The sequence below is a fragment of the Pseudophryne corroboree genome, chromosome 8, assembly GCF_028390025.1.
Source record: "Pseudophryne corroboree isolate aPseCor3 chromosome 8, aPseCor3.hap2, whole genome shotgun sequence".
Lineage (NCBI taxonomy): Eukaryota > Metazoa > Chordata > Amphibia > Anura > Myobatrachidae > Pseudophryne > Pseudophryne corroboree.
This window is the reverse complement of record NC_086451.1, coordinates 212,560,672-212,584,828: the sequence shown is the minus strand read 5'-3', so window position 1 is coordinate 212,584,828 and position 24,157 is coordinate 212,560,672.

Genomic DNA, 24,157 nt, shown 5'->3' with positions numbered 1-24,157 from the left:
ATCATTCTCCACTGCTCTTGAGACAGGTGCATTCCCCCTACTTTGCCTATATCGTAGGCAGATGTATAGGCTTGAATGGCCTTTTGCTGCTCCTCCATCCTCTGAAGCATATAGAGGGTTGAATTATAGTTCGTTACCATCTCTTGCTTCAGCTGATGGTGGGGCAGGTTCAGGAGTGTTTGCTGGTGCTCCAGTCTTCGGCACGCGGTGGCTGAATGCCGAAAGTGGCCCGCAATTCTTCGGGCCACCGACAGCATCTCTTGCACGCCCCTGTCAATTTTAAAAAAAATTCTGCACCACCAAATTCAATGTATGTGCAAAACATGGGACGTGCTGGAATTTTCCCAGATGTAATGCACGCACAATATTGGTGGCATTGTCCGATGTCACAAATCCCCAGGAGAGTCCAATTGGGGTAAGCCATTCTGCGATGATGTTCCGCAGTTTCCGTAAGAGGTTGTCAGCTGTGTTCCTTTTATGGAAAGCAGTGATACAAAGGGTAGCCTGCCTAGGAACGAGTTGGTGTTTGCGAGATGCTGCTACTGGTGTCGCCGCTGCTGTTCTTGCTGCGGGAGGCAATACATCTACCCAGTGGGCTGTCACAGTCACATAGTTCTGAGTCTGCCCTGCTCCACTTGTCCACATGTCCGTGGTTAAGTGGACATTGGGTACAACTACATTTTTTTAGGACACTGGTGACTCTTTTTCTGAGGTCTGTGTACATTCTCGGTATCGCTTGCCTAGAGAAATGGAACCTAGATGGTATTTGGTACCAGGGACACAGTACCTCAATCAATTCTCTAATTCCCTGTGAATTAACGGTGGATACCGGACACACGTTTAACACCACCACAGCTGCCAAGACCTGAGTTATCCACTTTGCAGCAGGATGACTGCTGTGATATTTCATCTTCCTCGCAAAGGACTGTTGGACAGTCAATTGCTTACTGGAAGTAGTACAAGTGGTCTTCCGACTTCCCCTCTGGGATGACGATCGACTCCCAGCAGCAACAACAGCAGCACCAGCTGCAGTAGGCGTTACACTCAAGGATCCATCGGAGGAATCCCAGGCAGGAGAGGACTCGTCAGACTTGCCAGTGACATGGCCTGCAGGACTATTGGCGTTCCTGTCTAAGGAGGAAATTGACACTGAGGGAGTTGGTGGTGTGGTTTGCAGGAGCTTGGTTACAAGAGGAAGGGATTTAGTTGTCAGTGGACTGCTTCCGCTGTCACCCAAAGTTTTTGAACTTGTCAATGACTTCTGATGAATGCGCTCCAGGTGACGTATAAGGGAGGATGTTCCTAGGTGGTTAACGTTCTTACCCCTACTTATTACAGCTTGACAAAGGCAACACACGGCTTGACACCTGTTGACCGCCTTTTTGTTAAAATAATTCCACACCGAAGAGGTGATTTTTTTTGTAATTTGACCAGGCATGTCAATGGCCATATTCGTCCCACGGACAACAGGTGTCTCCCTGGGTGCCTAACTTAAACAAACCACCTCACCATCAGAATCCTCCTTGTCAATTTCCTCCCCAGCGCCAGCAACACCCATATCCTCATCCTGGTGTACTTCAACAGTGACATCTTCAATTTGACTAACTGGAACTGGACTGCAGGTGCTCCTTCCAGCACTTGCAGGGGGCGTGCAAATGGTGGAAGGCGCCACCTCTTCCCGTCCAATGTTGGGAAGGTCAGGCATCGCAACCGACACAATTGGACTCTCCTTGGGGATTTGTGATTTAGAAGAACGTACAGTTCTTTGCTGTGCTTTTGCCAGCTTAAGGCTTTTCATTTTTCTAGCAGGAGGATGAGTGCTTCCATCCTCATGTGAAGCTGAACCACTAGCCATGAACATAGGTCAGGGCCTCAGCCGTTCCTTGCCACTCCGTGTCGTAAATGGCATATTGGCAAGTTTACGCTTCTGATCAGACACTTTTAATTTAGATTTTTGGGTCATTTTACTGAACTTTTGTTTTTTGGATTTTACATGCTCTCTACTATGACATTGGGCATCGGCCTTGGCAGACGACGTTGATGGCATTTCATCGTCTCGGCCATGACTAGTGGCAGCAGCTTCAGCACGAGGTAGAAGTGGATCTTGATCTTTCCCTATTTTACCCTCCATATTTTTGTTCTCCATTTTTTAATGTGTGGAATTATATGCCAGTAATATATCAATAGCAATGGCCTACTGTACCGTATTGCTATATATATACTGGTGGTCAGCAAAATTCTGCACTGTCCTCCTACTATATACTGCGCACAACTACAATGCAGCACAGATATGGATTGTATACTTGACGACACAGAGGTAGAGCAATGGCCTACTGTACCGTACTGCTATATATATACTGGTGGTCAGCAAAATTCTACACTGTCCTGCTACTATATACTGCGCACAACTACAATGCAGCACAGGTATGGATGGATAGTACACTTGACGACACAGAGGTAGAGCAATGGCCTACTGTACCGTACTGCTATATATATACTGATGGTCAGCAAAATTCTGCACTGTCCTCCTACTATATACTGCGCACAACTACAATGCAGCACAGATATGGATTGTATACTTGATGACACAGAGGTAGAGCAATGGACTACTGTATCGTACTGCTATATATATACTGGTGGTCAGCAAAATTCTGCACTGTCCTCCTACTATATACTGCGCACAACTACAATGCAGCACAGATATGGATTGTATACTTGACGACACAGAGGTAGAGCAATGGACTACTGTACCGTACTGCTATATATATACTGGTGGTCAGCAAAATTCTGCACTGTCTTCCTACTATATACTGCGCACAACTACAATGCAGCACAGATATGGATTGTGTACTTAATGACACAGAGGTAGAGCAATGGACTACTGTACCGTACTGCTATATATATACTGGTGGTCAGCAAAATTCTGCACTGTCCTCCTACTATATACTGCGCACAACTACAATGCAGCACAGATATGGATGGATATTATACTTGACGACACAGAGGTAGAGCAATGGACTACTGTACCGTACTGCTATATATATACTGGTGGTCAGCAAAATTCTGCACTGTCCTCCTACTATATACTACAATGCAGCACAGATATGGAGTATTTTCAGGCAGAGAACGTAGATATTTGCAGCACACTGAGCACAGATATTTGCAGCACACTGAACACAGAAACTGAGAGAACGCAGCCACGTCCTCTCGCTATCATCTCCAATGCACGAGTGAAAATGGCGGCGACGCGCAGCTCTTTATATGCAGTATGAATCTCGCGATAATACGACAGCAGGATGATGACGTTCGGGCGCGCTCGGGTTAACCGAGCAAGGCGGGAAGATCCGAGGCTGCCTTGGAACCGTGTAAAATAGGTGAAGTTCGGGGGGGGTTCGGATCTCAACGAACCGAACCCGCTCATTTCTAATAATAACAGTGATCCTGCCGTATAAATCCAGTGAACCTGCCATATAATTCCAGTGTTACTGGCATATAAATCCAGTCCAGTGATACTGCCGTATATGTCCAGTGATACTGCCGTATATGTCCATTGATGCTGCCTATATGTCCAGTGGTACTGCCGTATAAATCCAGTGATCCTGCCATATAATTTCAGTGATCCTGCTGTATAAGTCCAGTGATCCTGTCGTATAATTACAATGAACATAATTACAGTTATCTTGCCGTATAATTTCAGTGATGCTGCCATATAAGTCCAGTGATCCTGCCGTATAATTACAGTGGTACTGGTGTATAAGTCCAGTCCAGTGAAACTACCGTATATGTCCAGTGATACTGCCGTATATGTCCATTGATTCTGCCATATATGTCCAGCAGTACTGCCGTATATGTCCATTGATACTGCTGTATATGTTCAGCGGTACTGCCATATTTGTCCAGCGGTACTGCCATATAAGTCCAGTGATCCTGCTGTATAATTTACAGTGATACTGGTGTATAAGCCCAGTCCAGTGATACTGCCATATATGTCCAGTGATACTGCCGTATATGTCCATTGATACTGCTGTATATGTCCAGCGGTACTGCCGTATATGTCCAGCGGTACTGCCGTATAAATTCAATCATCCTGCCGTATAAGTCCAGTGATCCTGCCATATAATTACAGTCAGTGGCGGAACTTGTGCTGGTGCAAGCGGTACAATGCACCGAGGCCCGGCACTATGAAGGGGCCCACAGCCGGCAGCAGTATAATGAGTCAGCCTGACTCATTATATGCGGCCCGCGTCGTACAAAGGAGGAAGCCAGAATGTGGTCTGTCCCCGGCGCTAGGAAGGTAAAAGGGTGATGAGATCATTCATCACCCTTATTTCAACTGTGCACTGGGTCCACGCTGCTGCAGGCCTTCACACAGTGCACACTCTTCTGACCAGCGGGAGGGAGGAGGGAGAGTCTCAGCCCTCAGGAGCATGCTGTCACTGTGTGGATTCCGGACAGATCTACAGTATCAGCAGCTGCACTGAAGAGTGTTGCCAGCCGGGGGGGAACAGTATGTTGGAGGAAAAAAAAGCGTTTTTTAGCTGTATGTGTGTTTGTTTTGCTATATGTGTGTGTGTTTGTTTTGCTGTGTGTGGATTTAGCTGTGTGTGTTTTACTATGGGTATTTTGCTGTGTGTGTATATGTTTAACTATCTATAAAAAATACACTCACATACTGTGTGTCGTAACGTATATATAAGGCGCTCTACTGTGTGGCATTGTGTTGTGTATAATGAGCACTACTGTGTAGCATAACACCGCTCTACTGTGTGGCATTGTGTATAATGAGATACAGAAATGGGTTCTCTGCGCACTGAGGTGTTAATCTGAGGCGGGCTGTGCTGCTGGTAAAGAGGGGTGTCCCACCCCCCCTTAAATGGTAAGTATACAGATGTGGATAAATCCACAGGGAACCAGCGCTCAAACCCTATTTGTAGTGGTGAATGATACGGTTATAAAGTGAAACTAACATCAATAATGAAAAAGCAGGTAATATACTTAAGGTTGTTTATTCTAAGATGCTGAGATACTTTCTTTCCCAACAGGTATAAATTCGGTTTAAAAGTCAATCAGTGATTGGGGCACGCTCCTGGTTTGAGCTTAAATTCTGAAGTGCAAGGTTCAATTGAAAGAACAAATGCTGTAATCTTTGTAAAGTCGAAAAAAAGAAAAATGCCACAAAAAAATATTAATGATAATATGTACTAAAGTCCAAACGGTTTACAAGTCTATACAGACAGCGGCGTCCCGCTAATCTGTGCTCTGAAGTGAAGGATTCTCTTGTGAAGTGATGAACAGTTGACAGTGGTAGTGTATGCTTTGGTTAGAGTGGAGAATAAGGACCCTGGACTGGCGCTATTCCTCCTGCAGCACGTCCCACAGTAGAGCGCCCGAATCAGGCCCGCTCTGTGGGGCCGCTGACCTGGGGTGTGCGCCTGTCACAGAGGTGAAGTGGACCCGGCCGGAGCTCTCCGAGCGGCTGGCCGCGCCTCTCCTCCTCCTACAGGGACTTACCTTCTCCCTTCCCCTCCGCCTTCCACTCTCCGCTGTCTCGGGCTTCTTCCGTCGCCTGGCAACCGGTTGCTTCCGGAACTCCGGATCACGTGACCGGATGGTTTGCGGAAAGGATTAGCAGTACTGTCCTTCTTTGTAGTGAATATTCGTCCTCAGTCCAATGTAGTATAGATGGGTAGCTCCAACGCGTTTCGACCTGTTAGGGTCTTCCTCTGGGAGTCAAGAGGTGATCCGGAGTTCCGGAAGCAACCGGTTGCCAGGCGACGGAAGAAGCCCGAGACAGCGGAGAGTGGAAGGCGGAGGTGAAGGGAGAAGGTAAGTCCCTGTAGGAGGAGGAGAGGCGCGGCCAGCCGCTCGGAGAGCTCCGGCCGGGTCCACTTCACCTCTGTGACAGGCACACACCCCAGGTCAGCGGCCCCACAGAGCGGGCCTGATTCGGGCGCTCTACTGTGGGACGTGCTGCAGGAGGAATAGCGCCAGTCCAGGGTCCTTATTCTCCACTCTAACCAAAGCATACACTACCGCTGTCAACTCTTCATCACTTCACAAGAGAATCCTTCACTTCAGAGCACAGATTAGCGGGACGCCGCTGTCTGTATAGACCTGTAAACCGTTTGGACTTTAGTACATATTATCATTAATATTTTTTTGTGCCATTTTTCTTTTTCTTTTTCTTTTTTTCGACTTTACAAAGATTACAGCATTTGTTCTTTCAATTGAACCTTGCACTTCAGAATTTAAGCTCAAACCAGGAGCGTGCCCCAATCACTGATTGACTTTTAAACCGAATTTATACCTGTTGGGAAAGAAAGTATCTCAGCATCTTAGAATAAACAACCTTAAGTATATTACCTGCTTTTTCATTATTGATTTTAGTTTCACTTTATAACCGTATCATTCACCACTACAAATAGGGTTTGAGCGCTGGTTCCCTGTGGATTTATCCACATCTGTATACTTGTGTATAATGAGCACTACTGTGTAGCGTAACACATATAATGAGCACTACTGTTTGGCGTGACGTGTATAAGGAGCGCTGATGTGTAGGCGTAAGGTGTATAAGGAGTGCTGCTCTAAAGGTGTAAGGTGTATAAGATGCGCTGTTTTGTGGTATAAGGTGTATAAGGAGAACTGCTGTGGGAGGAAATTTTATTTGTGGGTATTATTGTGTGGTGATGACTTTTCTTAATGAGAATTTTTTTTTTTTGTTGGTTGGTGCGTGCTGTTCCTATTTTGAATATGGGATGGGGGACTGGGGGCCCAATGCATATTGTTGCACCTGAACCTACCACTCTCTTGTTCCACCACTGATTACAGTGGTACTGGCGTATAATTCCAGTGATCCTGCCGTATAATTCCAGTGGTACTGGCGTATAAGTCCAGTGATCCTGCCGCATAATTCCAGTGATCCTGCCGTATAATTCCAGTGGTACTGGTGTATAAATCCAGTCCAGTGATACTGCCGTATATGTCCAGTAATACTGCCGAATATGTCCATTAATTCTGCCGTATATGTCCAGCGGTACTGCCGTATATGTCCATTGATACTGCTGCATATGTCCAGCGGTACTGCCGTATATGTCCAGCGGTACTGACGTATAAGTCCAGTGATCCTGCCGTATAATTACAGTGATCCTGCCGTATAAATCCAGTGATCCTGCCATATAAATCCAGTGATCCAGCCGTATAATTACAGTGGTACTAGCGTATAAGGGCAGTCCAGTGATACTTCCGTATATGTCCAGTGATACTGCAGTATATGTCCATTGATACTGCCATATATGTCCAGCTGTACTGCCGTATAATTCCAGTGATCCTGCCGTATAAATCCAATGATCCTGCTGTATAATAACAGTGATCCTGCCGTATAGATCCAGTGATCCTGCCATATAATTACAGTGGTACTGGCGTATAAGTCCAATCCAGTGATACTGCCGTATATGTCCAGTGATACTGCCATATATAAGTCCATTGATTCTGCCGTATATGTCCAGCGGTACTGCTGTATAAATCCAGTGATCCTGCCATATAATTCCAGTGATTCTGCCGTATAAGTCCAGTGTTGCGGCCGTATAATTCAGTGAACCTGCCGTATAATTACAGTGATCTTGCCGTAAAATTTCAGTGATACTGCCATATAAGTCCAGTGATCCTGCTGTATAATTACAGTGGTACTGGCGTATAAGTCCAGTCCATTGATACTGCCGTATATGTCCAGTGATACTGCCATATATGTCCAGTGATACTGCCATATATGTCCAGCGATACTGCCGTATATGTCCATTGATACTGCCGTATAAGTCGAGCGGTACTGCCATATATGTCTAGCGGTACTGCCGTATATGTCCAGTGGTACTGCCGTATAAATCCAGTGATCCTGCTGTATAAGTCCAGGGATCCTGCCGTATAAATACAGTGGTACTGGCATATAAGTCCATTCCAGTGATACTGCCGTATATGTCCAGTGATACTGCTGTATATATCCATTGATTCTGCCATATATGTCCAGTGATACTGCCGTATATGTCCATTGATACTGCCGTATATGTCCAGCGGTACTGCCGTATAAATCCAGTGATCCTGCCATATAATTCCAGTGATCCTGCCATATAATTACAGTGATCATGTTGTATAATTACAGTGATCCTGCCGTATAAGTCCAGTGATCTTGCCATATAAGTCCAGTGATCCTGCCGTATAATTACAGTGGTACTGGTTTATAAGTCCAGTCCAGTGATACTGCCGTATATGTCCAGTGATACTGCCGTATATGTCTAGTGATACTGCCATATATGTCCAGCGGTACTGCCGTATATGTCCATTGATACTGCCATATATGTCCAGCGGTACTGCCGTATATGTCCATTGATGCTGCCGTATATGTCTAGCGGTACTGCCGTATATCTCCAGCAGTACTGCCGTTTATGTCCAGTGGTACTGCCGTATAAATCCAGTGATCTTGCTGTATAAGTCCAGTGATCCTGCCGTATAATTACAGTGGTACTGGTGTATAAGTCCAGTCCAGTGATACTGCCATATATGTCTACTGATTCTGCCGTATATGTCCAGCGGTACCGCCGTATATGTCCATTGATACTGCTGTATATGTCCAGCGGTACTGCCGTATATGTCCAGCGGTACTGCCGTATAAATCCAGTGATCAGTGTGTATTATGAGCACTACTGTGTAGCGTAACACATATAATGAGCACTACTGTTTGGCATGACGTGTATAATAAGCGCTGATGTGTAGATGTAAGGTGTATAAGGAGCACTGCTGTATAGGCGTAAGGTGTATAAGAAGCAATGCTGTGTGGTGTAAGGTGTATAAGGAGAACTGCTTCTTGGGGAAATTTTAATTGTGGGTACTATTGTGTGGCGATGACCTTTCTTAATGAGACAAAACCCAATTTTTTGGGTGGTGCGTGCTGTCCCTATTTTGAATATGGGAGGGAAGGTGGGGGGCCCAATGCATATTGTTGCATCTGGGCCCACCACTCTCTTGTTCCACCACTGATTACAGTGGTACTGTCGTATAAGTCCAGTCCAGTGATCCTGCCGTATAATTCCAGTGATCCTGACGTATAATTCCAGTGGTACTGGCGTATAACTCCAGTCCAGTGGTACTGCCGTATAAATCCAGTAATTCTGCCGTATAATTCGATATAAGTCCATATAATTCCGTATAAGTCCAGTCCAGTGGTGCTGCCATATAAGTTCAGTGGTGCTGTCTAGTGCTGTATATTATTTACTCCAAATAAAGGGGTCATTAATATTTAATCCAAATAATATGGAGAACAAAAATTTGGAGAATAAAATAGGGAAAGATCAAGAACCACTTCCTCCTAGTGTTGAAGCTGCTGCCACTAGTCATGACATAGACGATGAAATGCCATCAACGTTGTCTGCCATGGCCGATGCCCAATGTGATAGTATAGGGCATGTAAAATCCAGAAAGCCAAAGTTTAGTAAAAGACCCAAAAAAAATAAATTCAAATGGTCTGAGGAGAAACGTAAACTTGCCAATATGCCGTTTACAACACAGAGTGGCAAGGAATGGCTAAGGCCCTGGCCTATGTTCATGAATAGTGGTTCAGCATCACATGACGATGGAAGCCCTCATCCTCCCGCTAGAAAAATGATAAGAGTTAAGCTGGCAAAAGCACAGCAAAGAACTGTGCGTTCTAGGATGGTATCACAAATCCCCAAGGAGAGTCCAAGTGTGTCAGCGGTTGTGATGCCTGACCTTCCCAACACTGGACGGGAAGAGGTGGCTCCTTCCACCATTTTCACTCCCTCTGCAAGTACTGGAAGGAGCACCCACAGTCCAGTTTCTGATATTCAAATTGAAGATGTCACTGTTGCAGTACACCAGGATGAGGATATGGGTGTTGCTGGCGCTGAGGAGGAAGTTAACGATGAGGATTCTGATGGTGAGGTGGTTTGTTTAAATCAGGCACCGGGGGAGACACCTGATGTCTGTGGGATGAATAAGCCCATTGTGATGCCTGGGCAAAATACCAAAAAAGCCACCGCTTCGATGTGGAATTATTTCTCCACAAATCTGGTCAACAGGTGTCAATCCGTGTGTTGCCTCTGTCAATCTGTAATAAGTAGGGGTAAGGATGTTAACCACCTAGGAACATCCTCCCTTATACATCACCTGCAGTGCATTCATCAGAAGTCAGTATCAAATGTGAAACTTTGGGTAAGAGCGTAAGCAGTCCACTAACACCTAAATACTAGTGATGTGCACCGGACATTTTTCGGGTTTTGTGTTTTGGTTTTGGATTCGGTTCCGCGGCCGTGTTTTGGATTCGGACGCGTTTTAGCAAAACCTCACCGGAAATTTTTTGTCGGATTCGGGTGTGTTTTGGATTCGGGTGTTTTTTACAAAAAACTCTAAAAAACAGCTTAAATCATAGAATTTGGGGGTCATTTTGATCCCATAGTTTTATTAACCTCAATAACCATAATTTCCACTCATTTCCAGTTTATTCTGAACACCTCACACCTCACAATATTTTTTTAGTCCTAAAATTTGCACAGAGGTCGCTGGATGGCTAAGCTAAGCGACACAAGTGGCCGACACAAACACCTGGCCACTCTAGGAGTGGCACTGCAGTGTCAGGCAGGATGGCACTTCAAAAAAATAGTCCCCAAACAGCACATGATGCAAAGAAAAAAAGAGGCGCACCAAGGTCGCAGTGTGACTAAACTAAGCGACACAAGTGGCCGACACAAACACCTGGCCCATCTAGGAGTGGCACTGCAGTGTCAGGCAGGATGGCACTTCAAAAAAATAGTCCCCAAACAGCACATGATGCAAAGAAAAAAAGAGGCGCACCAAGGTCGCTGTGTGACTAAGCTGTGCGACACAAGTGGCCGACACAAACACCTGGCCCATCTAGGAGTGGCACTGCAGTGTCAGGCAGGATGGCACTTCAAAAAAATAGTCCCCAAACAGCACATGATGCAAAGAAAAAAAGAGGCGCACCAAGGTCGCTGTGTGACTAAGCTAAGCGACACAAGTGGCCGACACAAACACCTGGCCCATCTAGGAGTGGCACTGCAGTGTCAGGCAGGATGGCACTTCAAAAAAATTGTCCCCAAACAGCACATGATGCAAAGAAAGAAAGAGGCGCACCAAGGTCGCTGTGTGACTAAGCAAAGCGACACAAGTGGCCGACACAAACACCTGGCCCATCTAGGAGTGGCACTGCAGTGTCAGGCAGGATGGCACTTCAAAAAAATTGTCCCCAAACAGCACATGATGCAAAGAAAAATGAAAGAAAAAAGAGGTGCTAGATGGAATTGTCCTTGGGCCCTCCCACCCACCCTTATGTTGTATAAACAGGGCATGCACACTTTAACGAACCCATCATTTCAGCGACAGGGTCTGCCACACGACTGTGACTGAAATGACTGGTTGGTTTGGGCCCCCATCAAAAAAAGAAGCAATCAATCTCTCCTTGCACAAACTGGCTCTACAGAGGCAAGATGTCCACCTCATCATCATCCTCCGATTCCTCACCCCTTTCACTGTGTACATCCCCCTCCTCACAGATTATTGATTCATCCCCACTGGAATCCACCATCTCAGGTCCCTGTGTACTTTGTGGAGGCAATTGCTGCTGGTGAATGTCTCCACGGAGGAATTGATTATAATTCATTTTGATGAACATCATCTTCTCCACATTTTCTGGAAGTAACCTCGTATGCCGATTGCTGAAAAGGTGAGCGGCTGCACTAAACACTCTTTCGGAGTACACACTGGAGGGAGGGCAACTTAGGTAGAATAAAGCCAGTTTGTGCAAGGGCCTCCAAATTGCCTCTTTTTCCTGCCAGTATACGTACGGACTGTCTGACGTGCCTACTTGGATGCGGTCACTCATATAATCCTCCACCATTCTTTCAATGGTGAGAGAATCATATGAAGTGACAATAGACGACATGTCAGTAATCGTTGGCAGTTCCTTCAGTCCGGACCAGATGTCAGCACTTGCTCCAGACTGCCCTGCATCACCGCTAGCGGGTGGGCTCGGAATTCTTAGCCTTTCCCTCGCACCCCCAGTTGCGGGAGAATGTGAAGGAGGAGATGTAGACGGGTCACGTTCCGCTTGACATGACAATTTTCTCACCAGCAGGTCTTTGAACCTCTGCAGACTTGTGTCTGCCGGAAAGAGAGATACAACGTAGGTTTTAAATCTAGGATCGAGCACGGTGGCCAAAATGTAGTGCTCTGATTTCAACAGATTGACCACCCGTGAATCCTGGTTAAGCGAATTAAGGGCTCCATCCACAAGTCCCAAATGCCTAGCGGAATCGCTCTGTTTTAGCTCCTCCTTCAATGTCTCCAGCTTCTTCTGCAAAAGCCTGATGAGGGGAATGACCTGACTCAGGCTGGCAGTGTCTGAACTGACTTCACGTGTGGCAAGTTCAAAGGGTTGCAGAACCTTGCACAACGTTGAAATCATTCTCCACTGCGCTTGAGTCAGGTGCATTCTAGAGATGAGCGCCTGAAATTTTTCGGGTTTTGTGTTTTGGTTTTGGGTTCGGTTCCGCGGCCGTGTTTTGGGTTCGAACGCGTTTTGGCAAAACCTCACCGAATTATTTTTGTCGGATTCGGGTGTGTTTTGGATTCGGGTGTTTTTTTCCAAAAACACTAAAAAACAGCTTAAATCATAGAATTTGGGGGTCATTTTGATCCCAAAGTATTATTAACCTCAAAAACCATAATTTACACTCATTTTCAGTCTATTCTGAATACCTCACACCTCACAATATTATTTTTAGTCCTAAAATTTGCACCGAGGTCGCTGTGTGAGTAAGATAAGCGACCCTAGTGGCCGACACAAACACCGGGCCCATCTAGGAGTGGCACTGCAGTGTCACGCAGGATGTCCCTTCCAAAAAACCCTCCCCAAACAGCACATGATGCAAAGAAAAAAAGAGGCGCAATGAGGTAGCTGTGTGAGTAAGATTAGCGACCCTAGTGGCCGACACAAACACCGGGCCCATCTAGGAGTGGCACTGCAGTGTCACGCAGGATGGCCCTTCCAAAAAACCCTCCCCAAACAGCACATGACGCAAAGAAAAAAAGAGGCGCAATGAGGTAGCTGACTGTGTGAGTAAGATTAGCGACCCTAGTGGCCGACACAAACACCGGGCACATCTAGGAGTGGCACTGCAGTGTCACGCAGGATGTCCCTTCCAAAAAACCCTCCCCAAACAGCACATGACGCAAAGAAAAAAAGAGGCGCAATGAGGTAGCTGTGTGAGTAAGATTAGCGACCCTAGTGGCCGACACAAACACCGGGCACATCTAGGAGTGGCACTGCAGTGTCACGCAGGATGTCCCTTCCAAAAAACCCTCCCCAAACAGCACATGACGCAAAGAAAAAAAGAGGCGCAATGAGGTAGCTGTGTGAGTAAGATTAGCGACCCTAGTGGCCGACACAAACACCGGGCCCATCTAGGAGTGGCACTGCAGTGTCACGCAGGATGTCCCTTCCAAAAAACCCTCCCCAATCAGCACATGATGCAAAGAAAAAGAAAAGAAAAAAGAGGTGCAAGATGGAATTATCCTTGGGCCCTCCCACCCACCCTTATGTTGTATAAACAAAACAGGACATGCACACTTTAACCAACCCATCATTTCAGTGACAGGGTCTGCCACACGACTGTGACTGATATGACGGGTTGGTTTGGACCCCCCCCAAAAAAGAAGCAATTAATCTCTCCTTGCACAAACTGGCTCTACAGAGGCAAGATGTCCACCTCATCTTCACCCTCCGATATATCACCGTGTACATCCCCCTCCTCACAGATTATCAATTCGTCCCCACTGGAATCCACCATCTCAGCTCCCTGTGTACTTTGTGGAGGCAATTGCTGCTGGTCAATGTCTCCGCGGAGGAATTGATTATAATTCATTTTAATGAACATCATCTTCTCCACATTTTCTGGATGTAACCTCGTACGCCGATTGCTGACAAGGTGAGCGGCGGCACTAAACACTCTTTCGGAGTACACACTTGTGGGAGGGCAACTTAGGTAGAATAAAGCCAGTTTGTGCAAGGGCCTCCAAATTGCCTCTTTTTCCTGCCAGTATAAGTACGGACTGTGTGACGTGCCTACTTGGATGCGGTCACTCATATAATCCTCCACCATTCTATCAATGTTGAGAGAATCATATGCAGTGACAGTAGACGACATGTCCGTAATCGTTGTCAGGTCCTTCAGTCCGGACCAGATGTCAGCATCAGCAGTCGCTCCAGACTGCCCTGCATCACCGCCAGCGGGTGGGCTCGGAATTCTGAGCCTTTTCCTCGCACCCCCAGTTGCGGGAGAATGTGAAGGAGGAGATGTTGACAGGTCGCGTTCCGCTTGACTTGACAATTTTGTCACCAGCAGGTCTTTCAACCCCAGCAGACCTGTGTCTGCCGGAAAGAGAGATCCAAGGTAGGCTTTAAATCTAGGATCGAGCACGGTGGCCAAAATGTAGTGCTCTGATTTCAACAGATTGACCACCCGTGAATCCTTGTTAAGCGAATTAAGGGCTGCATCCACAAGTCCCACATGCCTAGCGGAATCGCTCCGTGTTAGCTCCTCCTTCAATGCCTCCAGCTTCTTCTGCAAAAGCCTGATGAGGGGAATGACCTGACTCAGGCTGGCAGTGTCTGAACTGACTTCACGTGTGGCAAGTTCAAAGGGCATCAGAACCTTGCACAACGTTGAAATCATTCTCCACTGCACTTGAGACAGGTGCATTCCACCTACTATATCGTGCTCAATTGTATAGGCTTGAATGGCCTTTTGCTGCTCCTCCAACCTCTGAAGCATATAGAGGGTTGAATTCCACCTCGTTACCACTTCTTGCTTCAGATGATGGCAGGGCAGGTTCAGTAGTTTTTGGTGGTGCTCCAGTTTTCTGTACGTGGTGCCTGTACGCCGAAAGTGTCCCGCAATTCTTCTGGCCACCGACAGCATCTCTTGCACGCCCCTGTCGTTTTTTAAAAAATTCTGCACCACCAAATTCAAGGTATGTGCAAAACATGGGACGTGCTGGAATTGGCCCAGATTTAATGCACACACAATATTGCTGGTGTTGTCCGATGCCACAAATCCACAGGAGAGTCCAATTGGGGTAAGCCATTCCGCGATGATCTTCCTCAGTTGCCGTAAGAGGTTTTCAGCTGTGTGCGTATTCTGGAAAGCGGTGATACAAAGCGTAGCCTGCCTAGGAAAGAGTTGGCGTTTGCGAGATGCTGCTACTGGTGCCGCCGCTGCTGTTCTTGCGGCGGGAGTCCATACATCTACCCAGTGGGCTGTCACAGTCATATAGTCCTGACCCTGCCCTGCTCCACTTGTCCACATGTCCGTGGTTAAGTGGACATTGGGTACAGCTGCATTTTTTAGGACACTGGTGACTCTTTTTCTGAGGTCTGTGTACATTTTCGGTATCGCCTGCCTAGAGAAATGGAACCTAGATGGTATTTGGTACCGGGGACACAGTACCTCCAACAAGTCTCTAGTTGGCTCTGCAGTAATGATGGATACCGGAACCACGTTTCTCACCACCCAGGATGCCAAGGCCTCAGTTATCCGCTTTGCAGTAGGATGACTGCTGTGATATTTCATCTTCCTCGCAAAGGACTGTTGAACAGTCAATTGCTTACTGGAAGTAGTACAAGTGGGCTTACGACTTCCCCTCTGGGATGACCATCGACTCCCAGCGGCAACAACAGCAGCGCCAGCAGCAGTAGGCGTTACACGCAAGGATGCATCGGAGGAATCCCAGGCAGGAGAGGACTCGTCAGACTTGCCAGTGACATGGCCTGCAGGACTATTGGCATTCCTGGGGAAGGAGGAAATTGACACTGAGGGAGTTGGTGGGGTGGTTTGCGTGAGCTTGGTTACAAGAGGAAGGGATTTACTGGTCAGTGGACTGCTTCCGCTGTCACCCAAAGTTTTTGAACTTGTCACTGACTTATTATGAATGCGCTGCAGGTGACGTATAAGGGAGGATGTTCCGAGGTGGTTAACGTCCTTACCCCTACTTATTACAGCTTGACAAAGGGAACACACGGCTTGACACCTGTTGTCCGCATTTCTGGTGAAATACCTCCACACCGAAGAGCTGATTTTTTTGGTATTTTCACCTGGCATGTCAACGGCCATATTCCTCCCACGGACAACAGGTGTCTCCCCGGGTGCCTGACTTAAACAAACCACCTCACCATCAGAATCCTCCTGGTCAATTTCCTCCCCAGCGCCAGCAACACCCATATCCTCCTCATCCTGGTGTACTTCAACACTGACATCTTCAATCTGACTATCAGGAACTGGACTGCGGGTGCTCCTTCCAGCACTTGCAGGGGGCGTGCAAATGGTGGAAGGCGCATGCTCTTCACGTCCAGTGTTGGGAAGGTCAGGCATCGCAACCGACACAATTGGACTCTCCTTGTGGATTTGGGATTTCAAAGAACGCACAGTTCTTTGCGGTGCTTTTGCCAGCTTGAGTCTTTTCAGTTTTCTAGCGAGAGGCTGAGTGCTTCCATCCTCATGTGAAGCTGAACCACTAGCCATGAACATAGGCCAGGGCCTCAGCCGTTCCTTGCCACTCCGTGTGGTAAATGGCATATTGGCAAGTTTACGCTTCTCCTCCGACAATTTTATTTTAGGTTTTGGAGTCCTTTTTTTTCTGATATTTGGTGTTTTGGATTTGACATGCTCTGTACTATGACATTGGGCATCGGCCTTGGCAGACGACGTTGCTGGCATTTCATCGTCTCGGCCATGACTAGTGGCAGCAGCTTCAGCACGAGGTGGAAGTGGATCTTGATCTTTCCCTAATTTTGGAACCTCAACTTTTTTGTTCTCCATATTTTATAGGCAGAACTAAAAGGCACCTCAGGTAAACAATGGAGATGGATGGATTGGATACTAGTATACAATTATGGACGGACTGCCACGGTTAGGTGGTATAAAAAAACCACGGTTAGGTGGTATATAATACAATTATGGATGGACGGACTGCCTGCCGAGTGCCGACACAGAGGTAGCCACAGCCGTGAACTACCGCACTGTACACTGGTTGATAAAGAGATAGTAGTATACTCGTAACAACTAGTATGACGACGGTATAAAGAATGAAAAAAAAACCACGGTTAGGTGGTATATATTATAATACAATTATGGTTGGACGGACTGCCTGCCGAGTGCCGACACAGAGGTAGCCACAGCCGTGAACTACCGCACTGTACACTGGTTGATAAAGAGATAGTTGTATACTCGTAACAACTAGTATGACGACGGTATAAAGAATGAAAAAAAAACCACGGTTAGGTGGTATATATTATAATACAATTATGGTTGGACGGACTGCCTGCCGAGTGCCGACACAGAGGTAGCCACAGCCGTGAACTACCGCACTGTACACTGGTTGATAAAGAGATAGTAGTATACTCGTAACAACTAGTATGACGACGGTCTAAAGAATGAAAAAAAAACCACGGTTAGGTGGTATATATTATAATACAATTATGGTTGGACGGACTGCCTGCCGAGTGCCGACACAGAGGTAGCCACAGCCGTGAACTACCGCACTGTACACTGGTTGATAAAGAGATAGTAGTATACTCGTAACAACTAGTATGACGACGGTATAAAGAATGAAAAAAAAACCACGGTTAGGTGGTATATATTATAATACAATTATGGTTGGACGGACTGCCTGCCGAGTGCCGACACAGAGGTAGCCACAGCCGTGAACTACCGCACTGTACACTGGTTGATAAAGAGATAGTAGTATACTCGTAACAACTAGTATGACGACGGTATAAAGAATGAAAAAAAAACCACGATTAGGTGGTATATATTATAATACAATTATGGATGGACGGACTGCCTGCCGAGTGCCGACACAGAGGTAGCCACAGCCGTGAACTACCGCACTGTACACTGGTTGATAAAGAGATAGTAGTATACTCGTAACAACTAGTATGACGACGGTATAAAGAATGAAAAAAAAACCACGGTTAGGTGGTATATATTATAATACAATTATGGTTGGACGGACTGCCTGCCGAGTGCCGACACAGAGGTAGCCACAGCCGTGAACTACCGCACTGTACACTGGTTGATAAAGAGATAGTAGTATACTCGTAACAACTAGTATGACGACGGTATAAAGAATGAAAAAAAAACCACGGTTAGGTGGTATATAATACAATTATGGTTGGACGGACTGCCTGCCGAGTGCCGACACAGAGGTAGCCACAGCCGTGAACTACCGCACTGTACACTGGTTGATAAAGAGATAGTAGTATACTCGTAACAACTAGTATGACGACGGTATAAAGAATGAAAAAAAAACCACGGTTAGGTGGTATATATTATAATACAATTATGGTTGGACGGACTGCCTGCCGAGTGCCGACACAGAGGTAGCCACAGCCGTGAACTACAGCACTGTACACTGGTTGATAAAGAGATAGTAGTATACTCGTAACAACTAGTATGACGACGGTATAAAGAATGAAAAAAAAACCACGGTTAGGTGGTATATATTATAATACAATTATGGATGGACGGACTGCCTGCCGAGTGCCGACACAGAGGTAGCCACAGCCGTGAACTACCGCACTGTACACTGGTTGATAAAGAGATAGTAGTATACTCGTAACAACTAGTATGACGACGGTATAAAGAATGAAAAAAAAACCACGGTTAGGTGGTATATAATACAATTATGGTTGGACGGACTGCCTGCCGAGTGCCGACACAGAGGTAGCCACAGCCGTGAACTACCGCACTGTACACTGGTTGATAAAGAGATAGTAGTATACTCGTAACAACTAGTATGACGACGGTATAAAGAATGAAAAAAAAACCACGGTTAGGTGGTATATATTATAATACAATTATGGATGGACGGACTGCCTGCCGAGTGCCGACACAGAGGTAGCCACAGCCGTGAACTACCGCACTGTACTGTGTCTGCTGCTAATATAGACTGGTTGATAAAGAGATAGTATACAATACTACTAATATACTGGTGGTCAGGCACTGGTCACCACTAGTCACACTGGCAGTGGCACTCCTGCAGCAAAAGTGTGCACTGTTTAATTTTAATCTAATATTATTTATCATGTACTCCTGGCTCCTGCTATAACAACCTGCAGTGCTCCCCAGTCTCCCCCACAATTATAAGCTTTATATACAATACATTGATGTGCAGCACACTGGGCTGAGCAGTGCACACAGACTGAGTCACTGTGTGACTGTGTATCGTTTTTTTCAGGCAGAGAACGGATATATTAAATAAAGCAAACAACTGCACTGTCTCTGGTGGTCACTGGTCACTGTGGTCGTCAGTCACTAAACTCTGTCTGCACTCTCTTCTAATCTACAGTATCACAGCAATCTCTCTCTCTCTCTCTCTTCTAAATCTAATCTAAATGGAGAGGACGCCAGCCACGTCCTCTCCCTATCAATCTCAATGCACGTGTGAAAATGGCGGCGACGCGCGGCTCCTTATATAGAATCCGAGTCTCGCGAGAATCCGACAGCGTCATGATGACGTTCGGGCGCGCTCGGGTTAACCGAGCAAGGCGGGAAGATCCGAGTCGCTCGGACCCGTGAAAAAAAAAGTGAAGTTCGTGCGGGTTCGGATTCAAAGAAACCGAACCCGCTCATCTCTAGTGCATTCCCCCTCCTTTGCCTATATCGTGGGCAGATGTATAGGCTTGAATGGCCTTTTGCTGCTCCTCCATCCTCTGAAGCATATAGAGGGTTGAATTCCACCTCGTTACCACCTCTTGCTTCAGATGATGGCAGGGCAGGTTCAGGAATGTTTGCTGGTGCTCCAGTCTTCGGCACGCGGTGGCTGAATGCCGAAAGTGGCCCGCAATTCTTCGGGTCACCGACAGCATCTCTTGCACGCCCCTGTCGTTTTTTAAATAATTCTGCACCACCAAATTCAATGCATGTGCAATACATGGGACGTGCTGGAATTTGCCATGATGTAATGCACGCACAATATTGCTGGCGTTGTCCGATGTCACAAATCCCCAGGAGAGTCCAATTGGGGTAAGCCATTCTGCGATGATCTTCCTCAGTTTCTGTAAGAGGTTGTCAGCTGTGTGCCTATTCTGGAAAGCGGTGATACAAAGCGTAGCCTGCCTAGGAACGAGTTGGTGTTTGCGAGATGCTGCTACTGGTGCCGCCACTGCTGTTCTTGCTGCGGGAGGCAATACATCTACCCAGTGGGCTGTCACAGTCATATAGTCCTGAGTCTGCCCTGTTCCACTTGTCCACATGTCCGTGGTTAAGTGGACATTGGGTACAACTGCATTTTTTAGGACACTGGTGACTCTTTTTCTGAGGTCTGTGTACATTTTCGGTATCGCCTGCCTAGAGAAATGGAACCTAGATGGTATTTGGTAATGGGGACACAGTACCTCAATCAAGTCTCTAGTTGGCTCTGAATTAACGGTGGATACCGGAACCACGTTTCTCACCGCCCAGGCTGCCAAGGCCTGAGTTTTCTGCTTTGCAGCAGGATGACTGCTGTGATATTTCATCTTCCTCGCAAAGGACTGTTGGACAGTCAATTGCTTACTGGAAGTAGTACAAGTGGTCTTCCGACTTCCCCTCTGGGATGACGATCGACTCCCAGCAGCTACAACAGCAGCAGCAGTAGGCGTTACACTCAAGGATGCATCGGAGGAATCCCAGGCAGGAGAGGACTCGTCAGACTTGCCAGTGACATGGCCTTCAGGAATATTGGCTTTCCTGGGTAAGGAGGAAATTGACACTGAGGGAGTTGGTGGTGTGGTTTGCAGGAACTTGGTTACAAGAGGAAGGGATTTAGTGGTCAGTGGACTGCTTCCGCTGTCACCCAAAGTTTTTGAACTTGTCACTGACTTATGATGAATGCGCTGCAGGTGACGTATAAGGGAGGATGTTCCGAGGTGGTTAACGTCATTACCCCTACTTATTACAGCTTGACAAAGGCAACACATGGCTTGACACCTGTTGTCCGCATTTGTGTTGAAATAATTCCACACCGAAGAGCTGATTTTTTTTGTATTTTGACCAGGCATGTCAATGGCCATATTCGTCCCACGGACAACAGGTGTCTCCCCGGGTGCCTGACTTAAACAAACCACCTCACCATCAGAATCCTCCTTGTCAATTTCCTCCCCAGCGCCAGCAACACCCATATCCTCATCCTGGTGTACTTCAACAGTGACATCTTCAATTTGACTATCAGGAACTGGACTGCGGGTGCTCCTTCCAGCACTTGCAGGGGGCGTGCAAATGGTGGAAGGCGCAACCTCTTCCAGTCCAGTGTTGGGAAGGTCAGGCATCGCAACCGACACAATTGGACTTGTGATTTAGAAGAACGCACAGTTCTTTGCTGTGCTTTTGCCAGCTTAAGTCTTTTCATTTTTCTAGCGAGATGATGAGTGCTTCCATCCTCATGTGATGCTGAACCACTAGCCATGAACATAGGCCAGAGCCTCAGCCGTTCCTTGCCACTCCGTGTCGTAAATGGCATATTGGCAAGTTTACGCTTCTCATCAGACGCTTTCAATTTTGATTTTTGGGTCATTTTACTGAACTTTTGTTTTTTGGATTTTACATGCTCTCTACTATGACATTGGGCATCGGCCTTGGCAGACGACGTTGATGGCATTTCATCGTCTCGGCCATGACTAGTGGCAGCAGCTGCAGCACGAGGTGGAAGTGGATCTTGATCTTTCCCTATTTTAACCTCCACATTTTTGTTCTCCATTTTTTAATGTGTGGAATTATATGCCAGTATCAATAGCAATGGCCTACAACTATATATACTGCGCACAACTGAAATGCACCACAGGTATGGATGGATAGTATACTTGACGACACAGAGGTAGGTAGAGCAGTGGCCTACTGTACCGTACTGCTATATATTATATACTGGTGGTCAGCAAACTGTGCAAAACTGAAATGCACCACAGGTATGGATGGATAGTATACTTGACGACACAGAGGTAGGTACAGTAGTGGCCTACTGTATCGTACTGCTATATATTATATACTGGTGGTCAGCAAACTGTGCAAAAAAGAAATGCACCACAGGCATGGATGGATAGTATACTTGACGACACAGAGGTAGGTCCAGCAGTGGCCTACTGTACCGTAATGCTATATATTATATACTGGTGGTCAGCAAACTGTGCAAAAATGAAATGCACCACAGGTATGGATGGATAGTATACTTGACGACACAGAGGTAGGTACAGTAGTGGCCTACTGTATCGTACTGCTATATATTATATACTGGTGGTCAGCAAACTGTGCAAAAAAGAAATGCACCACAGGCATGGATGGATAGTATACTTGACGACACAGAGGTAGGTCCAGCAGTGGCCTACTGTACCGTAATGCTATATATTATATACTGGTGGTCAGCAAACTGTGCAAAAATGAAATGCACCACAGGTATGGATGGATAGTATACTTGACGACACAGAGGTAGGTACAGCAGTGGCCTACTGTACCGTACTGCTATATATTATATACTGGTGGTCAGCAAACTGTGCAAAAATGAAATGCACCACAGGTATGGATGGATAGTATACTTGACGACACAGAGGTAGGTACAGCAGTGCAATAAAAAACGGCTGCGCTGTGTGTCAGGAGATGATGTATAGAAAGAGAGCCGACATAAAAATGTTTTATAGTATTTAATAAAATTTAATAAAGAACAATGAATAAGACATATATGAGCCAATCACATAGGAATGAGCACACCTTGTTATCTCAGGATATGAATAGTCTCCAAAAATACGTAATTTGCAAACGGAGGACAAAGTATTGGTAAATGTCCGTTTTCCACAGGCTAAGCAGCCATGGCTTGGATTTTAAGCAGGTGCACTAAGCACAGACAGCTCCAAATATCAGGGTGCTTGTAGCGGTTAGGTATGATATGCGGATGGTTTTACCTCTCCAGTGGGCTGGTCGAGAGTCGGGTATCTCTCTGCTCACTTCACATAGTGTTCTCGGCACGCGCAGTATTTCAGGAGCTGTTCCTAATTAGGAATTTTAACTGTTTATCTGCCATTTCCCATAGGCGCTGTTTTAGCAGTTAAGTGTTGTTGTGTTCAGGTACAGCAGTGGCCTACTGTACCGTACTGCTATATATTATATACTGGTGGTCAGCAAACTGTGCAAAAATGAAATGCACCACAGGTATGGATGGATAGTATACTTGACGACACAGAGGTAGGTACAGCAGTGGCCTACTGTACCGCACTGCTATATATTATATACTGGTGGTCAGCAAACTGTGCAAAAATGAAATGCACCACAGGTATGGATGGATAGTATACTTGACGACACAGAGGTAAGTACAGCAGTGGCCTACTGTACCGTAATGCTATATATTTGTCAAAGTCAGAAAAATATCTCTATGCACACTACCATATTTGCACCTCACACAGGTCCGTGCTGCGCATGCGTACGCTCTCCCGTACGTGCGCATACTCACAGTCGCGGGCACCCGCAGGCGCATGGTATGCGTATTTACGGTAGAGTTTATGTGGTTGTAGCGTGCGACTCAATCGTAACATATTTTCAGTAATAATGTATTTTGTAGATCATGGTCCCTTTGATAGATTCTGAAAGTTTGGTTAATATAGAATGTTTATGAACAGAGGAATCCCTCTTTGTTTGATACGAAGGGTCAGACTGGAGTAATACAGTGGTGTTTAGTATCCATCGGAAGAATATTTAATTAGAAATATTCCGGTGTTGGTTTGAAGCAGATCAATCGCTCGTGCGCATAGTTATGGACATAAGAAGTTTATGAACATTTACTTTATTTGCACTTTATTACCCATGCGGCGGGAAACCCAGTTTCCCTCCCACCTGAGCAGTTGGAAATAGTCACAGCCCACCTGTATGAATCAACCTATGACCTTTTGTTATAATACGAAGCCGAATTCCTATGTCCAATGAACAGTGAGATTGTAGGGACCATTGAATTGTATTGTGTGTGGGGCATAAATAGGCAGGCCGACCGTATCCAGCTCTCTCTCTTCAACGGTTCTCATTGCTGATAATCGGGAGCTGGATATCGAGGCGCATGCGAT